Here is a 13,133-nt window from a genome sequence, read left to right as displayed (position 1 = left end):
TTATAAGAGCATTTATATAAAGCCTAAAAATCAACCAAATCAAATACTAAGTGGGAAATTGATCAAAATACACTTTTTTTAAAGTTTCAAACAAAATACACTTTTTTAAAAAAAAATTGTCTTTTTACATCATTCGGTAGACGAGATTTCCGTCTACCACCTTTATCTGTCGTCTACTACCATTTTTACAAAGTAGTCGACGGTGAGATAAAGGTGGTAGACGAATTCCCGTCTACTGGCAGGGTTAGTAGACAGCGAGAACAAAGCAGTAGACAGACAATTACAAAGTAGTCGACTGTCTACTGCCTTGTTGTTGCTGTCTACTACCTTGTTAGTGTCTACAAAACAGTAGACAGCAACAACAAGGCAGTAGACAGCAACAACAAGGCAGTAGACGGTCGACTACTTTGTAAATTCTGTCTACCACCTTTATCTCACCGTCGACTACTTTTTAAAAATGGTAGTAGACGACAGACAAAGGTGGTAGCCCGTCTACCGAATGGTGTAAAAAGACAATTTTTTTTTAAAAAAGTGTATTTTGTTTGAAGCCTTAAAAAAAAGTGTATTTTGAACCATTTCCCATACTAAGTTCTGTTACAATAATTGAAAAGACAAATAGCTTAAAAAGGTTATATAAAAAAACAAGATTCTTAATAAAAGAAATGTTATTTTTCACGTTGAGGCGTTGACCATAAAGAATTCTGATTTCAGTTTAGTGCTTGAAAATGATACCTTTTTCGAAATGCTTGCAAATCTGCAATCAAGGTAATATTTGCCATGTGTCAGCCTAGACGCTACATCCTCAAACCCGATGAGGTGGCAGCCATGGCATCATCTTCCCCGGTGAAGTTTCACGGCCAACAGAACAGACTTACAATTCTTGTTTGTCTTATGATAGCCAATAAGGCAGTGACAAAACAGAACAATATCAGTGACTTACAATTGTTTCTTTCCAAAACATTTGTTTAACTTACATATTTGGAAATCAAACCAAATGCAAAATCATTACTAAAACTTTGCTACAAAATTAGATGCCAATGGTATTCTAATTGCAAGTACTTAAAAGAGTGTGTCTGGGAAAACCTAATAATTAGTACAGTATCAAATGAAATGGTGCTTATTACATTCAAAATAAGAACCAATACACAAACTAATAGATATAACTCAAGAAGGTACCAAGCCTGTAACAATCATCATCAGTCAATATCTACATTATACTTTAATTATCAATCAAAATCAAATCAATATTCAATAACAAAGTGTATTAAATATCATTGAACTCAAGTTATCATATACAAGAACTTGAGATCCAAATACTTTAAACATCACAAACTTTTCTCGAATCCAAATCAAAGACCTCCAACAATACCTGCTGCTAACAATAACTTACACTAGATTCAGATTCAGTTGATACAAGGCGGGACCACAACTCACATATATGAATCTGGCAAAGCGGTCCCGACCAGAACCAAGCGAATTTGAAAACGGGTGTAACAAATCTAATTTGTTCATTTCATGTGTGTAGATATAGAATATATGTATAGACATGTATGTAGTGGTATTTATAGCTATAAATATATAAAGCAATAGATCTGCATTTCAAGTAAGCTTCATTTGTAGTGATACCGAAGAATGTGCAAATAGTCCAGTGGCGAATAACTCACTCTCCCGTAGGGGAGGTAAGGGTTCGATTCCCACTAGGTGGGGATTTTCCAAATAATTGGATCAAAAACCATTCTTACCGGGCCCAAATGATCCATTGGTCCCACGCATGCGAAGATTGAAACAATGACAATGCAGGTTCGTTTATCGGGCCTGGCATGCTGTGGAGAAATGGGTGATGATGTTTCGCCAGGCTCCAGTGGGCTACCGGGGACCGCTGGATGGGTTGACAAAATCAACACAGGGCTAACATGTCCCTGCCGATACACATGTTTAGAAACAATTTGTAGTGATAGTGTGTGTGAATGTTGTTGTAGGGCAGGAAAGAAATTATTTATTTATATGAGGAGATAACCAATGAGATTAACAACTTAGAATATGTGTCAGAGAATAGGCTTGGATTTGAGTTTAATTACAATATTGCCATTTGTAGGGTTTTTAAATATTTAAGCTGCGATTTAGTTGTGTTGGAGACTTGGAGTGAGGGTGGAACAGTAAACTAACGTGTATAAGAAAGGAAGGGGCAACTTGTGCTCAAGGCAAGTAGCTTGTTCTCGATTTTGCAAAGATAGTTAAAAAGTTCTTTCAGAATCCGAGTGCTTTATCTTTCTCTGCGAGCCGACTAATCTTGAAACGACAACTCGTTTTGCGGGCAATTCGGAGTCTTACATGGTGAACCTCCATGGTCAAAGGGGACAACATATGGTGATTTTAAGTATTGTAGAACTTGGGTACAACAGCAAACAAAGGGAAACCGGCAAGCCTCGTACCTAGAGAACAAAAAGAAAAAAATTGACAAACGATTCGAACCCAAACTAAAAACGCTAACAACCAACAAGCCATGCCCCCCAAATGTAAGGATTATAGGACCCAAACAATAGAGTAATTCCAGAGAATTACCCTTCCACAATCGACAAACGAAAGAACAATAATGAAAAATAAAGAACGCGAGATTTAACGTGGTTATATGTAATCGAATGTCGATTACTTTAATCCACAGACCAACTAAGGAGATTTTATTGATATAATTCGTGTGTATACATAAGGGTTACAATATGATGCTTATATAGGCAAAAAACAACAAGGAAACACCTTGGAGAACAAGAAAAAACGTCAATATGGAAACTCCCTGTTAGGCCGAGCCGCACCGCGCCTATATTGGGCCCGCTGCGCCATTTAGTGTAAATGCTGGACAGAAGCTTCTCGAATAGATCCTCTTGTTTGTGTTGTTGATCGCGACGCGTCAATCCATGACCGCGGTGCACCTCTTGATGCTAAAACTCGTTTTTTATCCTTTTGTTTTGATATCCTTCACATCCAACAATCTCCCACTTGAAGATAGTCAAAACCATGACTTACTTTGTCAACCCATCATATCAACAAACTAACCAAGATCGCCAAAGCACCCTTTACCGCCAAACTCCATTTGGGACACACACACTCCTATCACATACACCGGATAAGCGGACTTTCGATATAAGGTCTTCAACACTTCTTGTTAGAATCGAATCATCATCTCTCTATCTCCCTAGTCGGTCATTTCTTCTCTTAGTTCATGAGAAGACCCGTTGAGGCTATGCAAAACCTCAACTTATCCATTGACACCACCTTAGTAAACATATCCGCGAGATTCTTCATACTAAGGACTTTCTCCAATATTAAAGTACCATTCTCAATACGTTTCTGAATAAAATGATACCTCAAATCAATGTGTTTTGTACGATTATGAAACACCGGATTCTTCGCGAGATTGATTGCACTTTGGTTATCACAATATAAGATGCAATTCTCTTGTCTTTTACCCAACTCACACAAGAAGTTCGTCAACCAAACAAGCTCTTTAGAAGCTTCTGCAATAGCCATATATTCGGCCTCGGTGGTCGACAAGACAACACTCCTTTGTAGTCTATACATCCAACTAACCGCCGTCTTACCAACCATGAACACATATCCAGTAGTACTCTTACTCGAATCACCAAATCCACTCAAATTTGCATTCGCATAACCTCTAAGTACAACATTGCCTTTAGTAAAACACAATCTCATACTAGAAGTACCTTTCAAATAACGAAGCAACCATTTGACCGCTTCTCAATGCTCTTTCCCCAGATTAGACATATAACGGCTTACAACTCCCAATGCATGAGCTATATCCGATCTCGTACAAACCATGGCATACATCATACTTCCCACGACCGATCTATACGGAACCTTTTCCATCTCCGCTTTGCCTTCTTCCGTTTTATGTGATTGATTCTTCGATAACTTCATCGCGCTACCCAAAGGCATAGAACGAGCTTTTGCTTTATCAACATTAAACTTTTATACTAATTTCTCAATATATTTGAATTGAGACAAGTATAGAACACCTTTAGCATGATCATGCGCAATACTCATTTCAAGTATTTGCTTAGCACTACCAAGATCCTTCATCTCGAACTCTTTTGAAAGCATATATTTCAACTTATTGATCTCGAACATGTTAGAACCCGCAAGCAACATGTCATTAACGTAAAACAATAAGATTATGTAAGAAGACTTGAATTTCTTCAAGTAACAACAATGGTCCGCTTCACATTTTACAAAACTAACCTTCTTCATAAACTCATCAAATCTCAAGTACCATTACCGAGGTGCTTGCTTCAATCCATACAAACTTTTCTTTAACATACAACCCACTTCTCTTTACCTTTTACCTCAAAGCCCCCGGGTTGCCTCATATAGATCTCTTCATCAAGATCCCCGTGTAAGAATGGGGTCTTCACATCTAGTTGTTGTAGATGTAAGTTCTCAGATGCGACCAACGAAAGTACCAAACGAATAATAGTCATCTTCACCACCGGTGAAAATATCTCTTGGCAGTCAACCCCTTTCCTTTGTTGAAACCCTTTAACCACTAACCGTGCTTTGTACCTCTTCCTGTCATCCACCTCATTATTTATTCTATACACCCATTTGTTTTGCAACGCCTTTTTATCATGAGGTAATTTCACTAGTGACCAAGTCTTGTTCTTCTCAAGTGACCCCATCTCTTCTTTCATAGCAAGCTCCCATTGTATGGATTCTTTGGACTTTCTTGCTTCAAAGTAACTTTCGGGTTCACCATTCTCGGTATAGAGCAAGTAGTTTGTTGTTGGAGAATATATAGGATTAGGTTTAGGCACTCTAGTCGAGCGTCTAAGTATAGGAGCAACCGGTATGATTGGACCGGTTTCATTAGTAGCCTCCTCATCACTAGAACTCGCACTATGTTCGGAATTATCACCGCTATCCGAACCATCCCCATCATTGTCAAGATCCAACCCATCATCATTAATCGGCAATTCATTGTTCCCTGAACTCCCACTAGAACCCGCAAGATTATCAAGAGAAATATCGTCAAGAATAACTTGATCCGGTTTTTGACTCCCCGTTTCCGGTTTGCCATAGACTGAATCTTCATCAAAGGTAACATCACGCGATCGAATAAATTTTCTAGCTTCATTATCCCAACAATGATAGCCCATATCATTCGAACCATAACCAATGAACGTACACTTCTTTGACTTAGCTTCCAGTTTATCTTTATCAATATCTTTGGTCTTCACATAAACATTACACCCAAAGATTCTAAGATGATCATAACTAAAACTTTTACCTAGCCATTCTTACTCGGGAATTTGAAAACCCAATGGTGTTGAGGGTCCCCTATTAATAAAATAAGCCGCCGTATTAACCGCATCCGCCCAAAACATCTTAGGCAAACCGGCATGTAGTCTCATACTTCTAGCCCTTTCATTCAACGTATGATTCATACGTTCGGCGACCCCGTTGTGTTGCGGTGTCTCCAGTACCGTTTTCAACATTCTAATACAGAGCTTTGCACAATGGTCTTTAAACTCAAGACTACCATATTCTCCTCCATTGTCCGACCTTAAGAACTTGACCTTTAAATTTGTCTCATTCTCAACCATAGCTTTCCACTTCACAAAAGTACCAAATACTTCGGATTTAGCTTTGAGAAAGTAAACCCATACCTTTCGAGTGGAGTCATCAATGAAGGTGATATAATAATGAGAACCTCCATGTGATTTTACATTCGTTGGCCCAAAAACATCCGTATGAACTAGCTCCAATTTCTTTAACTTTGGTGTATTCCCCGATTTAACAAAAGTCACCTTCTTTTGCTTCCCATAAGTGCATGGTTCGCAAAACATAGCTCTATCTTTTTCAAATCCGGAATCCTCCCACTCGAACTAAGAACCTTAATACCCTTCTCACCCATATGCCCGAGTCTTCGGTGCCATAAAGTAGAACTAGCCCCAACGTCAACCGTTGCAATCACCATGTCTTCTTCAAACACCTCAACCATATAGAGAGTTCCCCTTTTATGTCCACGAGCCACGACACTACTACCCTTAATCACCTCTCATTGGAGATTCTTGAAAGTAACCTCATTACCTTCTTCATCTAATTGACCAACCGAGATTAGCTTCCTTTTTAGCTTAGGAATAAACCTCACGTTTTTCAAAGTCCAATTAGAACCAAGAGTAGTCTTCAATACAACATCTCCTATACCTTTAATCTCGAGACTTTTGTTGTTTGCCAATCTAACTTTACCTTGATACGACCGAAAATTCTTCATCACGCTCTTAGTGGGTGTAGCGTGAAACGAAGCTTCCGAATCCAAGACCCAAGACTCCACTAAACTTTCAACACTACATAATAATGCATCCTCCGTATCTTCCGCGGTTAAGTTAACATCTTTAACCGGAGCATTCTTACAATTTCTTTGATAATGCCCCTTTTGATTGCAACCCCAACAAATAATATCACTTCGGTCTTTCGATGGATACCTCTTCTTGAACTTCCCTTTACTCTTCTTCACACCGCGATCAATTTACCTACCACGGTTGTCGGTACTTAACAAAGAACCGGATAACAATTCCCCCGAACTTCTCCTACGAGTGTCTTCTGTAGTGACCCGAAATTTTCCATGATTATATATTAATTGAAAACTATATTTGCATGATTAAATGTTTCCAACATGTTAAGCAATCAAACTTGTTAAGACTTGATTATTTGAAATGAGTTTCATGTAGACAATTGACCACCCAAGTTGACCGGCGATTCACGAACGTTAAAACTTGTAAAAACGACATGACGATATATATATGGATATACATATAGTTAACATGAGATTATGATAAGTAAGTATCTCCATAAGTATATTAACAATGAGTTATATACATAAAAATGAGACTACCAAGTTAAGAAACTCGAAACGATATATATAACGATTATCGTTATTACAACGTCTTACTAAATACATATGTATCATATTAAGATATTGTTACACTATATTTAACATGATAAAATGATAATTATATATATCATTAAGTATGTTAAAAATGAACTACATATGTAAAACAAGACTACTAACTTAAGAATTTTGAAACGAGGCATATATGTAACGATTATCGTTGTAACGACATTTTAATGTATATATATCATATTAAGATATATTCATACATCATAATATCTTGATAATGTAATAATTTAACATCTCATTAGATATAATAAACAATGGGTTAACAACATTAAATGAGATCGTTAACTTAAAGGTTTCAAAACAACACTTACATGTAACGACTAACGATGACTTAACGACTCAGTTAAAATGTATATACATGTAGTGTATTTAGATGTATTAGTACACTTTTGAAAGACTTCAAGACACATATCAAAGTACTTCTACTTAACAAAAATGCTTACAATTGCATTCTCATTCATTTTCATCAACAATTCTACTCGTATGCAACCGTATTCGTACTCGTACAATACCCAGCTCCTAGACGTATATACTATTGGTATATACACATAATAATTCAGCTCTTAGCAGCCCTAGATAGTCAACAAACATGTGGAACCAACAATTAGACAACTAGCATGACTTATGAGCAAGGAAACAAAAACAAGAACTCCTTTTAACCCCACTCACCTTCACCACTCACCACCTACTCCATTTCACTTCCAATTTTCTTCCCAATTCTCTCTCAAAACACACACACTCTTCCATGAACGTCTAAGTTACTATTTTTCCAGCAAAAATCATCAAATACAAGCTTTGGTTATTACCTATAATCATCATAAAAATAATTACTCAAGAACACATCAAGAACACTTCCAAGTTTACAAGTTTACTTCCAAGTTTCCTAATTCATTCCAAGCAATCATCTAAGATCAAGAAACCTTTGTTATTTACAGTAGGTTATCTTTCTAAATTAATGTAATATTCATATTCAAGCTTTGATTCAATTTCTATAACTATAACTATCTTAATTCGAGTAATAATCTTACTTGAACTTGTTTTTGTGTCACGATTCTATTTCAAGAACTTCCAAGCCATCAAAGATCCTTTGAAGCTCAAGTTATTTTTTCATCATTTCCAGTAGGTTTACCTACTAAACTTGAGGTAGTAATTATGTTCATAACATCATTCGATTCATATATATAAAACTACCTTATTCGATGGTTTAAACTTGTAATCACTAGAACATAGTTTAGTTAATTCTAAACTTGTTCACAAACAAAAGTTAATCCTTCTAACTTGACTTTTAAAATCAACTAAACACATGTTCTATATCTATATGATATGCTAACTTAATGATTTAAAACCTGAAAACACGAAAAACACCGTAAAACCGGATATACGCCGTCGTAGTAACACTGCGGGCTGTTTTGGGTTAGTTAATTAAAAACTATGATAAACTTTGATTTAAAAGTTTTTCTTCTGGGAAAATAATTTTTCTTATGAACATGAAACTATATCCAAAAATCATGGTTAAACTCAAAGTGGAAGTATGTTTTCCAAAATGGTCATCTAGACGTCGTTCTTTCGACTGAAATGACTACATTTACAAAAATGACTTGTAACCTGTATTTCTGACTGTAAACTTATACTTTTTCTGTTTAGATTCATAAACTTAAGTTCAATATGAAACCATAGCAACTTGAATCACTCAAAACGGATTTAAAACGAAGAAGTTATGGGTAAAACAAAATTGGATATTTTTGCTTGTTGTAACTACGTGAAAATTGGTAACAAATCTATATTAATCATATCCTAGCTAACTCATATTGTATTATACATGTATTCTAATATATTATGTAATCTTGGGATACCATAGACACGTATGCAAATGTTTTGACATATCATATCGACCCATGTATATATATATATATATTATTTGGAACAACCATAGACACTCTATATGCAGTAATGTTGGAGTTAGCTATACAGGGTTGAGGTTGATTCCAAAAATATATATACTTTGAGTTGTGATCTAGCCTGAGACGTGTATACACTGGGTCGTGGATTGATTCAAGATAATATATATATCGATTTATTTCTGTACATCTAACTGTGGACAACTAGTTGTAGATTACTAACGAGGACAGCTGACTTAATAAACTTAAAATAGTAAAATGTATTAAAAATGTTGTAAATATATTTTGAACATACTTTGATATATATGTACATATTTGTGATAGGTTCGTGAATCGACCAGTGGCCAAGTCTTACTTCCCGACGAAGTAAAAATCTGTGAAAGTGAGTTATAGTCCCACTTTTAAAATCTAATATTTTGGGATGAGAATACATGCAGTTTTATAAATGTTTTACGAAATAGACACAAGTAAATGAAACTACATAATATGGGTGAATGATCGAAGCCTAATATGCCCCTTTTTGCTTGGTAACCTAAGAATTAGTAAACCGATCTACTAATTGACGTGAATCCTAAAGATAGATCTATTGGGCCTAACGAACCCCATCCATGGTTACGGATGCTTTAGTACTTCGATGTTGTTTTATCATGTCCGATGGATTTCCCGGAATGATAGGGGATTGATGTTAAAGCTAAGGGGTATAAAATACTATTAAATTTTAGCAGAAAATACTATTAAATACGATACAATTTTACACAAGATATTTATTTATTTAGAGAATGGATATACTTAAACCTTGCTACAACACTTATAGGCAGTGTACCTAATCGTACAGTAGTGTAGTTTTTAGTAAGTCCGGTTCGTTCCACAGGGAAAATCTTTAAACAAAGCTTAACGCTGTATTAGTTTACTTTTATAAAAATACAAATATATATATAAGTAATATTATTATTATAAAGGGGGGTTTTTACCGTTTAATGACCGGTTTGTCGATTTTAATTCTTCAGTCGCAGTTAAAACCAAATGTAAAATATTAAATAAAAGACTTAATTTAAAGCGTAAAGTAAATAACGATAATGAAATTACGAATAATAAAAGTGCGATAAAATAAACTTGCGATAATTAAAAAGTACGATAATTAAAAGTGCAATTAAATACAATAACAATAAATAAAAGTGCTATAATTAGAAGTGCAATTAAATATGAAATAAAGGAAATTAAATATGAAATAAAAGAATTATGCTTATTTAAACTTCCGTAATCATGATGTTTGACGTGTTGATTTTAGTTTTATGCCCATGGGTTAATTGTCCTTTGTCCTGGATTATTTAATATGTCCGTCTGATTTTTGTCCATAACAGTCCATCAGTCATAAATATAAAGTGCGAGTGTCCTCGTCAAATTATCCTTATACCCGAAGTCAAATATTCCAACTAATTGGGGACTTAAACTGTAACAAGATTTTAATACTTTGTTTAATAATTACACCAGGTTATCGACTGCGTGTAACCCAAGGTTTTAATGCTCTGTTATCAATTATGCCAAGTGTCCTTGTACATAATTTCACCCCTGTTTTAATAATTCTAGTGGCTATTAATCCATTCCCGTGTCCGGTTAAATGAACGATTATTCGTACATATAAATACCCCGCCCATCGTGTCCGATCGAGTGTAAATGATTATTTATAGGGACGCCCAATTGTAAATCTTTATATTAACATTAACAAACTATCATTTATTTAAACAAATATAAAGCCCATTAATAGCCCATAGTCTAATTTCCACAAGTGTCGTTCTTTTGTCCAAACCCCAATTATGGTACAAAGCCCAATTACCCAATTTTAGTAATTAGCCCAACATCATGATTACTTCGGATTAAATAAGCATAATAATAACTTAGCTACGAGACATTAAATTAAAAAGGTTGAACATAACTTACAATGATTAAAAATAGCGTAGCGTTACACGGACAGAATTTCGACTTACACCCTTACAACATTCGCTAACATACCCTTATTATTAGGATTAAAATTAAAATTAAAATATAAATTATAAATATAAATATAACGTATAGATATAGAGAGATTGATATATTGGATATAAAATGATCAGAATTCGTTTGCTTTTATAGGGAATTGAGTTCAGGGGGTCTCCGCGAGTCGCGGTACTTTTAACCTTCGAACTTCGCAAGTCGCGGAGTTCGTTTTTACAGCTCATTCTGTGATGACCCGGAAATTTCCGAACAAATTTAAACTTTAATCTTTATATATATCCGACACGATAAGCAAAATCTGTAATGTTGAGTCTCCAAAGTTTTGAAACTATATTCATTTAATCAAATACCCTTTGACCATGCCTAACGATTCACGAACAATTATGTGTAAATAAATATATATGCATATACATGTGTGCTTATTAAATTGAGATATATCAATAAAACATTGAACGGAATATTTAATATGAATATAAGCTATGAGATATATTTTATGAACTTAGAAATGCTATCAAGGTATTGAATGACTAATACTTTACATGAACGTATTTGTTCGATGTAAGTTTATCAACGAGATTAAAAGATAATATCAAATGATTGAATTATCAGATACATTGAATTATGATTACGCGTCTCCGTTATGAGGTCCACTTTGAATTAGGAAAACCTTATTCTTTAACGATATTCGGAAATTTAATAAAGTGATTTACATGAAAGAATAAAAGTGTTATTATTGAGGATTAGACAGAAGTTAGTGGAGATTTGAATTTCATAAAACTTGATTGATCTATTTTCAAACGTGCGAAAACATTTTCCGAGATAATAGAAATTGATATTTAAAATGTCTTTGTTTGAATAACGTAAGTTGGAATATTGGTTACTAGATATATATATAATGTGCAACGTGTATTTAAAACATGTTTAGGTATATATATATATATATATATATATATATATATATATATATATATATATATATATATATATATATATATAGGTTTGCAAATTAGTTATATAAATGATAGTAACATTTGTATTTGATTCGTTAGATATTAAGATATATTATTTAGAATGTTTAAGGAAATTAAACTAGACGTTGGCGCATATATGAAATTATATCAAATTAAGTTTGAAGTATAAACATAACATGTTAGAAGATTTCCTAACGGATTTAAAATAAATTTTTGAACTATTATTAGCTTTGAAAAACTAAATATTATATTAGTTATATTTCCATTAAGTACGATGCGTATGAGTTTATATTTTTAAATGAAAATACATATATATTTTATAAAGTGATGGATTATAATTAATCATAGAACGTTTTGATTTTAAACTAATATTAATAGTTAGACTTTGATAAATAACGAGTTTATGATTTATAAAAAGGAAATGATCAAAATACTTAAAAGATTAAGTTACACTTTGAGTGGGTTAGTTTTAATTAATTTAGGTCTAGTTATTAATAAAGGTATATGTCACAAAACGTTTGATTTAAAAATAAAATATTTTGACAAACAACGAGACTTTGATTTATAGAAGGAAATGACCACAACGCTCAACTTAATAAGTTATATTTTTTATAAAGGTAATTTATTGTTATGTAAGTTTAATTTTTGTAAAAGGTACACGTCACGTAACATAAAAGGCTAGTTTTCCAAACGTACGAGAGTGCGCTCGAAAAACCGAAAGTGGTACATGAGTCGTGAGACCACGACCGTGTCATTTTTGTAAAAATTATATTTTTACCATGAGCGTAAATATAATATAATATTTAATTAATTCTAAAGATTAAATATATTATATATTAATTAATATATAAATAAAACCATATTTACGTATCATGTATATTATGAATGAAAAAAGGTGTCGGCAGTCTCAAACTAGTGGAATATGAGCTGGTTTCTTTGCTCATGTGAACGCATATGGGGGTTGATGGCTGGCCACATTATAAATCGAGTCAGTTTGGTACACTGATTATACACACATATCTCTTCATTTCAATTGCTCCTTATTATATATTATTAATTATATTATTATTATTATTATTATTATTATTATTATTATTATTATTATTATTATTAATAAAATTAATATTATTAGGGTTAGGAGTAATATTAGTATTATACATAAAATATTACGACGAGGTTATGAACGGGTCATTTCAAGACAAGTTTTAGGAGTAGGAAAGGGCTAAGGAAATTATGAGTTATGACTATGGAGGTGATTTCAAGACAAGTAATATTTGTACATCAGTGATTTCTTTACGG

The sequence above is a fragment of the Rutidosis leptorrhynchoides genome, chromosome 6, assembly GCF_046630445.1.
Source record: "Rutidosis leptorrhynchoides isolate AG116_Rl617_1_P2 chromosome 6, CSIRO_AGI_Rlap_v1, whole genome shotgun sequence".
Lineage (NCBI taxonomy): Eukaryota > Viridiplantae > Streptophyta > Magnoliopsida > Asterales > Asteraceae > Rutidosis > Rutidosis leptorrhynchoides.
The sequence above is the reverse complement of the archived record's forward strand: the minus strand, read 5'-3'. Positions refer to the sequence as shown.